Here is a 13,206-nt window from a genome sequence, read left to right as displayed (position 1 = left end):
TTTCTTGGACTGTTGTGTGTTGAATATTTATACAAAATTTCCGCACATGGGTATCACTGAATTGTACCCATGCTGCAGTCAACGCGTGGAGTATTTATTTTTTAATATCATTAATATCCTACGGTCTAATTGTACGACAATCAATCACCGACCATCAAGCGTTTGGTCATATATCAGTTGATATCACATAATATCACGGAAAATTACAATGAATATTAACGTAAGTTTTAATATTTCACTATTATTCATTAATTTAGAGCACGAATTTCTATGGCCAATAAAACGCGAAGGGGCAGATTAAAAGGAAAAATGATTAAATTACTAAAATGGCTATTAAATAATAAGGGTTGATCGTAGAAGGGTGAAAATTGAGGATTGTATGTATTTTTGTATGTTGTGTTTGCGCCGGGTAGGGAACAATGATTAGCCCGTGGCCCGATCGCCGTGTACGTCGCGCGCAATACTCACACACCGACCGACCTTTGTTTTTGTGTGTATATGTGTTATAGCTCAGCTAGAATTGGTTGGGTTCGCCGCGCAAATACTAGTGAGCTATGTGGTGTGGTGATGTGTAAGTGTGTGTATATGTGAGAGTGTACTATAAGCTTAAAACTATTGGACGGAAGGTAACTATGAAATGGTAACACGGTTGCTGGTAAAATTTTGTTGTTGTATTGTACACAAATAATAATGAGTTAAGGATACAAGAATATAATAAAAATCACAGCAACATGAAGGTATAAAAATATAAGTGGTAATATTATAGCCCTTCTGGCCCAACAAAATATAATAATAGTATGTGCCAGCTATTTGAGCTATGGCTAGTATATAGATAATAAATAATATTACTCACAATTTAGGCGGAGCACGGCTGGCCAGCTGCTCCTATCCTATAAAAATGATACAGAGAATATCGAAAATACAAAATAATACACAGTAGTGCTTAGCACATACTAAAAACAATATAATTTTAAATAATATAAAAATGCGCACTTGCGCTCACAGATAATAATAAAATGCAGCGATTTGCGCTCTTATAACAGAATAATAATAAATAAATAAATAATCGACTTTGAAAAATAATATAAAGGTCCGCTACGATTTGCACACACGGTCACAATTAACAATAATAATGAGATATTATGCTTAGGTATAACAAACGCACCTTTTTGGCGATTAGCGCCCACAAAAAAAACAAAAATGTATGGCTATTTGAGCCATAAAAAGTATAAATTAATAATTACTGGCGATTCGCGCCCGTAAGCATTATAATATAATGTAACTTATTAACTTGCGGCGATTCGCGCACGTACAAGTAAGATAACTAGTCGCGTTGACCATTTGTAACGAACTGGTGGGATAGGCGGCCGTGGTAATTGCTCTCGTTCCAGCTAGACGGCGGCGGCTGGTATCTAGTCGCGCACAATCTACATATTATATAATTCACAATACACAGCTGACACAATTAAACAGAAATAAAACAATACAAATATAAACATGGAGATGAGTTGTGTGTGTGTGTGTGTGTGTGATCCGGTCGGTGGTGATGTCTATCGCGCTATTGCCGTATTGTCGCGGCGGCGACATCCTCCCCCCGTTGAAAGTGATGGGTTTCAACTTGGATCTCGGCATCTGTTGGCAGTCGGCATAACTTTGCGACTGGTCGGCGCACTTCTGCTTGAGTTGACTAACCGTCCGTAAGGTAACCACTCTAAATATTCCATCGATACCTGGGTGTACTTGCATTATGCGTCCCAGCTTCCATTTGGTAGGTGGTGTGCAGTCTTCTTTTATAACTACTATGTCGTCTACACTCATGTTTTTTCTGGGTGTAACCCATCGCCCTCGAACCTGGAGCTGAGGTAGATACTCCTTATGCCAGCGTTTCCAGAATATCTGCATCAATCCTTGGACATGCTTCCAGCGACGGAGATTGCTAACTATCTCACTTGGTATTTCCGGTTCAGGTGGTAGGAGCAGTGGGCCACCGATGAGGAAGTGAGCTGGTGTAAGGGCATTGGGTTCTCCTGGGTCACTACTTAGTGGTGTCATAGGCCGTGAGTTGACACATGCCTCAATCTGGCATAGCAATGTTTGCAACTCCTCCAGATTCAGCCGACTGTCCTTGATTACCCGATATAAGTGATGCTTAGTACTTTTTACAGCATTTTCCCAAAGGCCACCGAAGTGTGGTGCCGATGGTGGATTAAAATGCCATTGAACTCCTTCGTCAGCCATGTACCTTTCACTGTTTTCTAAATATGTCCTTAGCTCTTTTTGCACACCCACGAAGTTTGTTGCATTATCGCTGTAGATCTTGGTGCTTTTTCCACGTCTCGCCATAAACCTACGTAAGGCTGCAAGGAAGGCTTCGCTTGTTAAGCCTACGACGGGTTCTAAGTGTATAGCTCTTGTAGAAAAACATACAAACACCGCTATCCATGCTTTCTTTGTTGTCACGCGACGTATGCCACTTTGAATTTGTAATGGCCCTGCAAAATCTACACCAGTTACGGTAAATGGGCGCGACATTTGCACTCTTTGCCTTGGTAAAGGGGCCATAAGTGGGGGTTCAAATCTTGGTCTTGCACGAACGCAATTGACACAGCGTGTTACTGTAGAACGAGCCATTATCCTACCCCTTAAGGGCCAGTAACATTGTCTAACTTCTGCTAGTAGCATTTGCGGTCCACAGTGGAGGAGTGTTTGATGATAGTCCTCGAAAATTAGTCTTGTTATCTTATGTTTTGCTGGTAGAACAACTGGGTGTATCTGATTCTCACCAAGGTCTGCATTTTCAAGCATTAACCAATACCTTAGCAACCATTTATAAACAATTATATCTACCGTAAATTATCAAAATCCCTGTTTGAGCACTTCTTTTATTTTTTTCTGGACAACCCTTATCACTTAGTGGTATGAAAAATAGATGTTAGCCGATTCTCATACCTACTGAATATGCACAAAAAATGTCATCAAAATCTGTCAGCCATTTCGGAGGAGTATGGCAACGAAAACTGTGACACGAGAATTTTATATATTAGATTAATAATATTGAAATTTACACAAAACTACGTAACCTAACTATACAAGGTTTTTTTATTATAATTGAAACTTTGTAATATTACATAATACCTATTTAAACATTTACAAAATAAATAAATAGAAGTTATAATATTTTAACTTTTATGACTATTCAATTGGTGTACTCCGTAATAAACATAAACATCACATACCACTACAGGGTTTGCGCTAAGAATATTTTAGAACTGCACAAGTAGAACACACCTGAACTTGGCTTGTATATGTTACAGTAAATGATGTTAAACATCAAAATAACGTTATTTTCTAGTAAATAACAATAATTACCTAATTAGCTAGAGATTATCGTGGTTTATTATTTTTTTGGTTTGATTATCGATAATTTCTACACACGATGGAAAATGTTGTTATATAATGTTATCTTAATGGTATTAGTTACTAAGATAGTATTACAGCCGCAGTAGATAGAACTTTTGACTAAGATTATCTGACTAGCTTATTGTAACTATAATGACTATTATAGATAATATTTTTGTCAGTCCTTCACGGTACGCGTAGAATCGACAACGCCGTTATAACGGCATACTATTTTGTATGTTAAAATATTCGTACAACATTGTGTTCATTTTCTTTAAGTTGTATTGACGTATTATTAATAAAATTCAATATGGACAAACTTGAAATGAAAAACAAATTTAATAACATTATTTCTGATATAGTTAAAAAAAAACGTAGTGATAATAACTCCTTTCTAACTGTTGATGAGTACAATATTCGTATTGAACAATTAAAACATTCAAAATTTGTGTTGAAAACACCAGGAGAAAAAAAGTCTATGAAAGATTATCGAATGGTACGTAAATATGATATTTTAACAATAAATAATAAAGAGCGTCTTATTAAACCTATACACGATGATACTATACTCTATTACGTTACAATTTTCCATACCTGACGTTGACAGAGCCCGTGGATCCCCACGCAATTTATTAGCAGTTATTGCTAATTTTGACAACGGCTTTTATAAATTATGTAAGTAAAATAAAATAAAAAATTGAAATTTATGGGTATTCATGTATTTATATTTGAATTAGGTACCGAAAATGGTTTTCTTAAACACAAGTATACGAGATCTCAACTTATGCCATGCAAAGAAATGTTGCTTGATCTCAAAACCCTGGTTGAATCATCTAAAGAAAAAGAGATAACACTTCGAGAAGCAGCAGGATGTAGTAGTTTTGTGGGCACACAAGGCTATCAAAGATGTCACTGTAAAATGAAGTGTAAAACAAATAAATGCACCTGTCGATTAGTTGGAAAATTATGCAATTCAAAATGTCACAGTTCATTGTCATGTGAAAATAAATAATAATATAACAATTTAAATACAAATAACATGATTAACTAATATTGTTTGGAATTAACGTAAATCCTTAGTTATTAACGTTATAAGCCTTGTAAAATATTTGTTATTATCTATTAACGATAATTGTTAGTTAATAACGTAAATATAAATTTAACATCTTTTACTGTAACATATACACATTTTGGCATGAGAGCATACCATGCTCAAATATTATAAAATAATAATATAAATAAATGGTAAATATTGGACGTATGAGACACTATTGCACGACTAGGAAATTTATAAGCTGACAAAGTTAACTTTTTGGCATCATTATATACATGGATTAAAAGACTGCCAATTTTTTTTCCAAGAGATTCATTTGCATTATTTATAATTTTTCCCATAGGGGTTTTAGCCATTATTTCTGAAGCATTAAGAGTTTTAAACTTATAAGCCTTAAGCGCTTCAATATGAGATGAATTACTTAAATGTTCATTGAGTATTTTTTCTCGGTATATTGTTCCACTTTCTTGTGCAATAGCTGGTAATTTTGATTTATTTGAAAATCGTCTAACAACACTTGGTTCTTCAAAACATGCAGTACAACGTATATAATGTCGTCCATTACTATGAAAATGAAAAATAAATGGATTACCTATATTCATTTTCATTTGAAGACCTTATTCTTGATTTTGGTAAACTACAATTTGATTTTTCTATAACAGATTGCTCAACATTAATATTTCGTCGTTTAAACTGCAACAAAGCGTATCTCAAAATTTGACAAAATGAGTTTATTGTCAATATTTATAAAATAAGTGATTCCGAACATTTAAACATCAGGGGAATTTTCTGTGCGATTAGCGGTTACACTGTTATTTACAAAAATGATAACACCACTTATATCATTCTTAAGTATCAACATAACATATCTCATTTATTAACACGTGATAATCCACTATGTGCGACGAGCTGTTAGAAAAAGTAAGTTTTTTTATAAACTATGTCTTATTTTCATTATTTTAGCACTTACATTAATTTTAGGGAGTATAATATTATTAATATATAACATAATTTGATTACCATCAAACAAATATTTAATTTGATATCATTAATTGAAAAAATGGTAATATATTTTTTGAGATAGGTTTTGTTGTCAAAACAAATTATATGAGATAAGCTATGTTGTAATAAATAATAATATGTAAAATAATATAATATAATTTATAATATTGTTATAATCCAGACAACATCCTTTCCCATATAAATCTGAAGTATTAACTTACTCATTTTTCCTAGATTACAGTGATAAAAAATTTATGTTTTATGAATCTATTCGTCCAGGAAGAGTGACTTCAGATGCAACTGTAACCGACCTCAGAGTACTTAAATACTGCCCTAATGGTATTATTTTTTATAAAATTAATTTTGAAGATGATTTTAAAGAGTTTCCAAGAAGACCTAAGAACATTAGTGAGGATAACATCAATAAATTTCCTAAGCTGTACCAAACTCAAAAAAAAATAACTTTGGACAAATGGAATGATTTGCAAAGCTTAAAAAGTATTATACCTTACGACTGTCACTCATTTTATGACAGTTTGCCTCATATGGAAACAAGTATAAGAAAAGAAAAAAGCAAAAGAAAAAAATTTTAAATAGTTAATAAGTTTTTGATATCATTTATACTTTAATGTTGTTAATTGTTTTTTGTTTGATATTTTTAAATTGGTAATATTTTATTTTGTTAGTTATAACTAGTGCTGTAACTAGGTATTTTATTTTTCTGTTTTTCTTATATATTTAACTAATCTGTTATGAAATCTATGTTCCTCTTAATATTATTATGTTTTTTTATACTTAATAAATTATTAATAAAAATTAATTAAGATAATAACATAATAATTTATTACATCCCAACTATATCATACAATAATAATATTTATTAAAGTATGTTAAAATATTATGGTTTATTACCAGTGAAGTAAAAACGCCTATCTCAGATTCATCAGTGTCAAACAAAGCGTATCTCATAAAAAATACTGAATATTCAATAAACTTTGAATTTTAGTGTTTTAAACGCTTTTTTAATGAAAATAACATTAAATAAGCATGTTTTAACTTATATTTAGTTGGTTTAAATCATTAAACACGTGTTTTTTGGGTCTCCTGAAAAACTACAAAAACTGAGATACGCTTTGTTGCAGTTTAAACGACGATTTGTAGTTTTAAGTCCAATATTCAATATCTTTGACAGTGATGCTTTATCATTTTCAGTACTTGCTTCATTATTTAACTCTTGATTCAAACTTTGATTGATTTCAATTTCTTCATTTGGATTTATTTGATCAGGGCTGTTAAGATCTTCTTATAAAATGTATTTTTAAATATTATAATTGTTATTTTTTCTCTGTTAAATGAGTAATTATAAAAATTAATTTACCTGATGTATTCTTATTTTTTTTTTAAAGATGTGTAAATTTTGTTGCTATTTTGTTTTAGAAGCCACGATTGTATAAAATTTGATTTGCTTTTGCCCTACACCAAAAATCAAAAGAAAAATAAAATATTTAACTAAACATAGGTAATCAAAATTAGACAACCACAACCAAAATCTGACTATGCCATTGAATTATTCATCTATATTATTATGACTTATTAATAGAGCACGGACTTTTATGCACTAAAAAGTATCGAAATATGCCATGTAATATGCATTAAAAATAAAAAAAAATATGTAACAAATATGCAAGAACATTTTTTTTTATTTACATAAAATTCACAAATTAAACAACTTACAATAATTAATTACTTAAATAAACTGAGTACTTAAATAAAAAATTTTCATTTTAAAATGCAATATATTTCGATTTTTGTAAAAATATATAGAAATATACAAATACAATTTCACCATAAGATTCAAATTATTACGCTTTGTGACAAAAATACAAAACAGTAAAAAGGAAAAAAACGTTTCGTTGGACGAAAACCAGGAATTTTTTCTAAAATGGATGTACCTGTGTGATGATCAGAGTCAATTTTTGCTAGAAAATCAAGATTAGTTCTTTTAGTAAAATTTAGTTCAGGAAAACATACTCGGCCACAAAAATATTCCCCTTCTTGGGAACATTTAGTACATGAGGAGTATCCAGAATGTCCTTTGATAAAAAGAATACTAGCCTTTGCCACAGCATCAAATAAAAACATAGTAATTTTAAGCTTTGTATGTTTATTTTTAATAATTAAACCATCAGTGGTTAATTTTAAAGATTCATTGACAAAATCACTTAACATATCATTGAAATCGTTAGGTTTTTCTGAACCATGATAAATACCAATTGGAAAAATGTTGGGTTGAATTTTCACATTATTAACTATACACAAAATAGGGTAAAACTGGCTAGAGGAAGATTTGAAAAGTGGTAAACCATCAATGTTTATACTTACTTCAATAATATTAGGAATATTTATTAAATCAATATGTTTAAACATACTATTCAAACCATTCGTTATCCCCAAATGAAAATATGACCCAGAATTAACATGACGCGTAATCGTTGTTCGCGGTGTGTTAAAAAATGTTCTAGGATCCTTGGGAATATTATTTTTTTTTATTAAATTTCTACCAGAAGGAGTGCTTTGATTTCAACATTTAGTACTTTATCTTTTAGCAAGTTGAATCAAGATGGTACTTTAGACAGGTAATTTTTCGATTTTATTAATAGTTATTTAATGTCATGGGAAAAACCACAGAAAAATTACGAAAAACCGCTAAAAATGGGATTTTAATTTCCAACGCTTTGTATATCACCATAGAAACGAATAAAAAATTATAATATTATAATATTAATTCAACTTACATGATATAATAAATAATAACAATATAAAATATCCAGACTGACAAACCGTCTCCGCTCAGAATCGTTTTTCTTATACAATGATATTTATACCATTGGATTCAAGTTTAATACAATACATTATACAGTGACCCACTTGTAACCTACTGTAAAGCAGAGCGACATCCACTTACCGCTTTTTTTATACTTATTTATATTATATAAGTTATTATAATTATTGTGATTGGTATTAAATATCTTTTTTATATTATGTTCTACAAAGAAATGGAACCCGAATCTGAAGATTCGTGTGCAAATTTAGAAGATTCAGACTTAAGTTGGCCTAAAGTTGAGACAGTTTGGAAAAATGCTACACATTTCGGGCTTCAATATATTAAGAATAACAGTACTGCATCTATTTTCAAAAAATGCATACATTTTACTCAAGCAATGGGCTATAAATTGGTAAATATCATACTCCATACATAGTGTTCATATCAGGAAAAGTCACTAAAAAATATATAATTTCAATCTATTAACTACAAAATTATAAATCTTATCTATTTACATATTATAAAGATAAATATTTTTTTTTAATAATATTTCATGTTGTTTAGGTAGAGATAGATTTCCGTCACATGTACTCAAACTTTTAAAAACCTATCTGCTAAATTTGAAAGAAAGTCATCTTTGCTATTGAACATTTTTGACGAAAGAATAAAAGTAAATGTAAGTAAAATATTATTTAATCAAGTAAAAGAATTTCCTGATTTATGCGAAAGTAAGTTTTAATGAATAAATAGATTAGGATTCTTAACTTTCTATATTTTTGACTATGGTTATACAGTTGTCACTCAATAATTCGAGAAACTCCTAAACGATCCAAATGCTTGGTCCCCCCCTGGGAAAACCACTATAATTATAAGAAAATACATGTATTTTGGTCCCCTTGATAATTCGAAATGTCTGTTGGTGGGTTTTCAACTTTAATTGTATCATTTTATCAAAAAAAACCTCTGCAGTTGGTAAACAGTTGTTGAAATTTAATAAAACGTAGGTAGTCAGTCTAAATATGGGTCCCATTATGTACTAGTCTTTAACGCACGCTGATAAAAAAAAGTGATTGTGGCAGTTGGAGCTATTGAAACAAAAAAGATGCAGTTCTAACTTTTTGTATCGCAGCGTCTATGCTTTCAACTATATCCAAACAAAAAGACCATCCTACTACATTGACTTATTTACTTAAATAACATATAATGCTATATATTAATAAAAATTTTTTATGTGAGCTACTTACGTTTAATTTTAACCTCCTCGACACTAAATGAATTTAGTGAAATAATAACTGCCTTGTTAATTGTTTGCAAAATCTGAAACATATGGCTGGGTTATAGATACTATCGACACTCCAGCAGAATCTAGTAGACACTTGTTGCTTGAAAAAATAAAAAATAGAATAGTAGAAGATTATGCAGATAATGTTGATACGGATAATGATAACTTAAATGAAAATGATGATAAAGAAGTTACTGAAGTTACTGAAGAAACACCCAATGCAATTGATAAATATTTGAAAGAAATCGAGATGGATGCTGATAGAAAATCAAAAGTACAAGGCAATATTATACAATATTATACGATTAATTTACTAGTCAGTCAAACACCAACCGTCCACTATGGAGCAAATGATAAGGCCCGGTGCACACTTGCGTTATTTTGACGCGCGGCAACGCTGCGGCATCGCAATCGCGGCGTGGAAAACCCACAATCTAATTGCGTACTGCACACATCACAGCGGCAACGCTGCGGTGTCGCGCGTCCGTCTGCGACAAAATTGTTGTCGCAAGTTTTATCGCACCGCAGCGTCACCGCGCCGTCACTTGCGGTCGCCCAGTACATTGTATCATATTGGTCAGTGCACACTTGCGTTATTTTGACGCCAAACACGTTTATTTTATAACGTGTTTTTTAATTCGTAAATCGCATTACGCATTACGCATTACGCACCATGGCAGGAAATCAAGAAGAAGTGGACATTGAACTATTTATTGGTGAGGTTAAAAACTATCCTGAGATATGGAATGTCGCTGTCGAAACTTATCATGACCGGAAGTTTTCTAACCTAACGAGGTGCGTGGATAAATATTTATCGAGTTTTTTGTGATGGATTTGACGAGAAGGACGATAGAGACAAAAATGAAATTTGTAAGTAAATTTGAAATTAATTTTTCAGTTTATATTTATAATATGATATATTATATTAGCTTTACTTGACACTATTTATAAAGTAAATGTATACAAAATCAAAAAAAAAATCGATTCACATAAGACAGGTTGTGAAAGCATTAAAAAAAATATTAATAAAACATAATAATAACGTAATATTACTTAAATATAATTTGTTTGCCATGGAACGCTACCTACATCAGATACAAAATAATCTGCCAACTTGTTTCTTATTTGAATTGATTGGTTGGGTGGTCTTGAGAGATCTCGTTCGATTTCAATGAGTCCATCTATAGTCATTACATCTTCGACGTTGAATCCATCTCTAGTCCTTACAAAATTATGGAGGGCACAGCAAGTCTTTACCAAAAGTATAGATAAATCCAAATTTCCATTGATAGGTTTATTAAACATTTTCCATTTATTTGAAAGTATTCCAAAAGCACATTCAACGTTTCTCCGGGCTCGGGATAATCTATAGTTAAATATTCGCTTTGTGTCTGATAAAACTTTACCACTAAAAGGTCTCATTATATCTGGTGATAGAGAAAATGCCTCATCGCCTATAAACGTGTATGGCATATTTGGACCAAGTGTACCTGGAAGAGGCTGACTCCTAGGAATGTTTAATTCATTATTCTTGAGTTTTTTATAGAAAGGAGTTCTTTCAAAAATAGAACTATCTGACTCTTTCCCAAAAGCACCAACATCAATATATATAAACTTATAATTCGCATCAACAATTGCTAGAAGCACAATTGAAAAAAAATTTTTATAATTATAAAACAGAGAACCACTCATTTTTGGTTTTCTGATCCGCACATGTTTCCCATCTATCGCCCCGAGACAATTAGGGTATTGACTGTATTTTTGAAAATCTTCAGATATTTTTTTCCATCGGGCCGTTGTCAACTCAGGAAAGCACTCTTCACGTAAGACTTCCCAAATAGCACTACAGACTTTTCTCAATATCTTTCCAATTGTTGTATGACCAATCCTGTATGTCAGATGTAGATCGATCTGATCACATCCACTTCCCAAATATCTATGAAAAAGTTTAAAAGCATACAAAAGTGTTTTAGTTTATTATTATTAGAAAAATCACATAACAATAAAATAATAATATGTAATGAAAAAAAAATAATACTTAGTTGGATAAAAAAAAAAATCATAGTACATGTTATATTTTAGATTCTGAACATTTTCTCTATTTTAGGCAATAAATTTATACAAAAGTGGAAGAATATCAAGGACACCTACACAAAAAGTGAAAAAAAAAAATTAAAATCTGGACAGGCTGCTGAGGTAGGTAAACGGTATGTTTATGCTCGACAGCTATCGTTTTTGCAAACTTCTGGTGCTACAACAGAAACGCAGTCCAGTTTAGGTGGAGAACAAGAAGAATTGAGTGAGTCTGAACAAATAACATCACAACAAAAAGAGTTTGAAACTCCTCCTATCTATACCCAAAACTCAACCAAAAAACGCAAACATGACTTCGAGACTACTTTAATTGATTTTATGAATGCACCAATTCCTTCTCCGATTGTACCACCCGTTTCAGAAACCAATCCTGACAGATCATTTTTTGAAAGTGTCCTACCATCTATCAGTAATTTCACCGAAGATCAAAAGCTTGTGAAGTTATGAAAATCATACAGCGAATGAGGAATCCACCAGCTATACAAAATTATGAACATTCTCCTAACTTTCCACACTATACACCTACACATGTATCCGGTCCTTTCTATCCTTCACCTCACCATTCCAATTACTTAAACCGTCATCAAGTTCCCATATCTCAAACACGTCTAACTACTTCATTACCTCAACCACAAAGTCCGAGCATGAATTTTAACATAATATCTCCATCAGCCTCATCTTCCACAACTATGGACAATCAGGCATACAGCGAAGAAGACAGTATCGACATTTTCAGGGATGGAACTTAAGTTAATCGATAATAATGTTTTGTATGAATTTTAAAATTGTGTTCGAATTTATTACTATTTTTTTTGTATCTAGTTTCTACTTAATGTATTCATGGATATTGGATATATTAATACGGTAGGTATTTAAGAAATTATTAAATATTTTCAAAAACATTACACTGTTTATACATACAATTTTATCCGTTATATTTATTTTATACTGTGATGTCTAATTTAATTGACTATTAATATATTATTAAATTATCCGTCTTAAAGTAAAAATTATAAACAGAATTTTCAAAATGTACTTACCTCAAAGTAACAGCTAACATTTCCAGTGGAGGTATAGACAATCTCAAATGCGTATCTGTAGACTTAATCTTCGTCGAAATTTTAACGGCAAGCTCGTCAAAAGATTTTATACTCATTCGAAAGTAGTTAAAAAATTTATCCGGGCTTTCACGTAAATTTTCAAAAGACGTATAAAATATACCTTTCGCAAGTCTTGAATCAGTAAATGGGTGTACCCAATAACGCCTTTTATTTTTCAAAACATATTTTTTGTACACAAGGTACGCAAAAATTATACGTTTTCTTTTAAAAATTTCCATCGCTTGTGTCGAATTCATGCTGAAAATACTAGTGGAAAACTAAAGAAAATAAACTCAGTGATACTAGGCGTTTCAACGTTGCGCGTCGTACTGACCCACGTATGTAAGGCGTTATTTGACGCTAGGTGTGCATTGAATACGGCGGCTTCGCCGCGGTGCCGCAGCGTTGCCGCGCGTCAAAATAACGCAAGTGTGCACCAGGCCTAAGTGAG

General features: G+C 31.8%; 1 pseudogene; it reads left to right on the top strand.

The window, feature by feature from the left end:
* Positions 1-10,234: 10,234 nt before the first annotated feature.
* On the top strand, positions 10,235-12,404 carry LOC132948969 (uncharacterized; annotated as a pseudogene).
* The last annotated feature ends 802 nt before the right edge of the window (positions 12,405-13,206 follow it).

The sequence above is a fragment of the Metopolophium dirhodum genome, chromosome 1, assembly GCF_019925205.1.
Source record: "Metopolophium dirhodum isolate CAU chromosome 1, ASM1992520v1, whole genome shotgun sequence".
NCBI classification, from domain to species: Eukaryota; Metazoa; Arthropoda; class Insecta; order Hemiptera; family Aphididae; genus Metopolophium; species Metopolophium dirhodum.
Note: the sequence above shows the minus strand (reverse complement) of the source record. Positions and strands in the feature narration are given on the sequence as shown.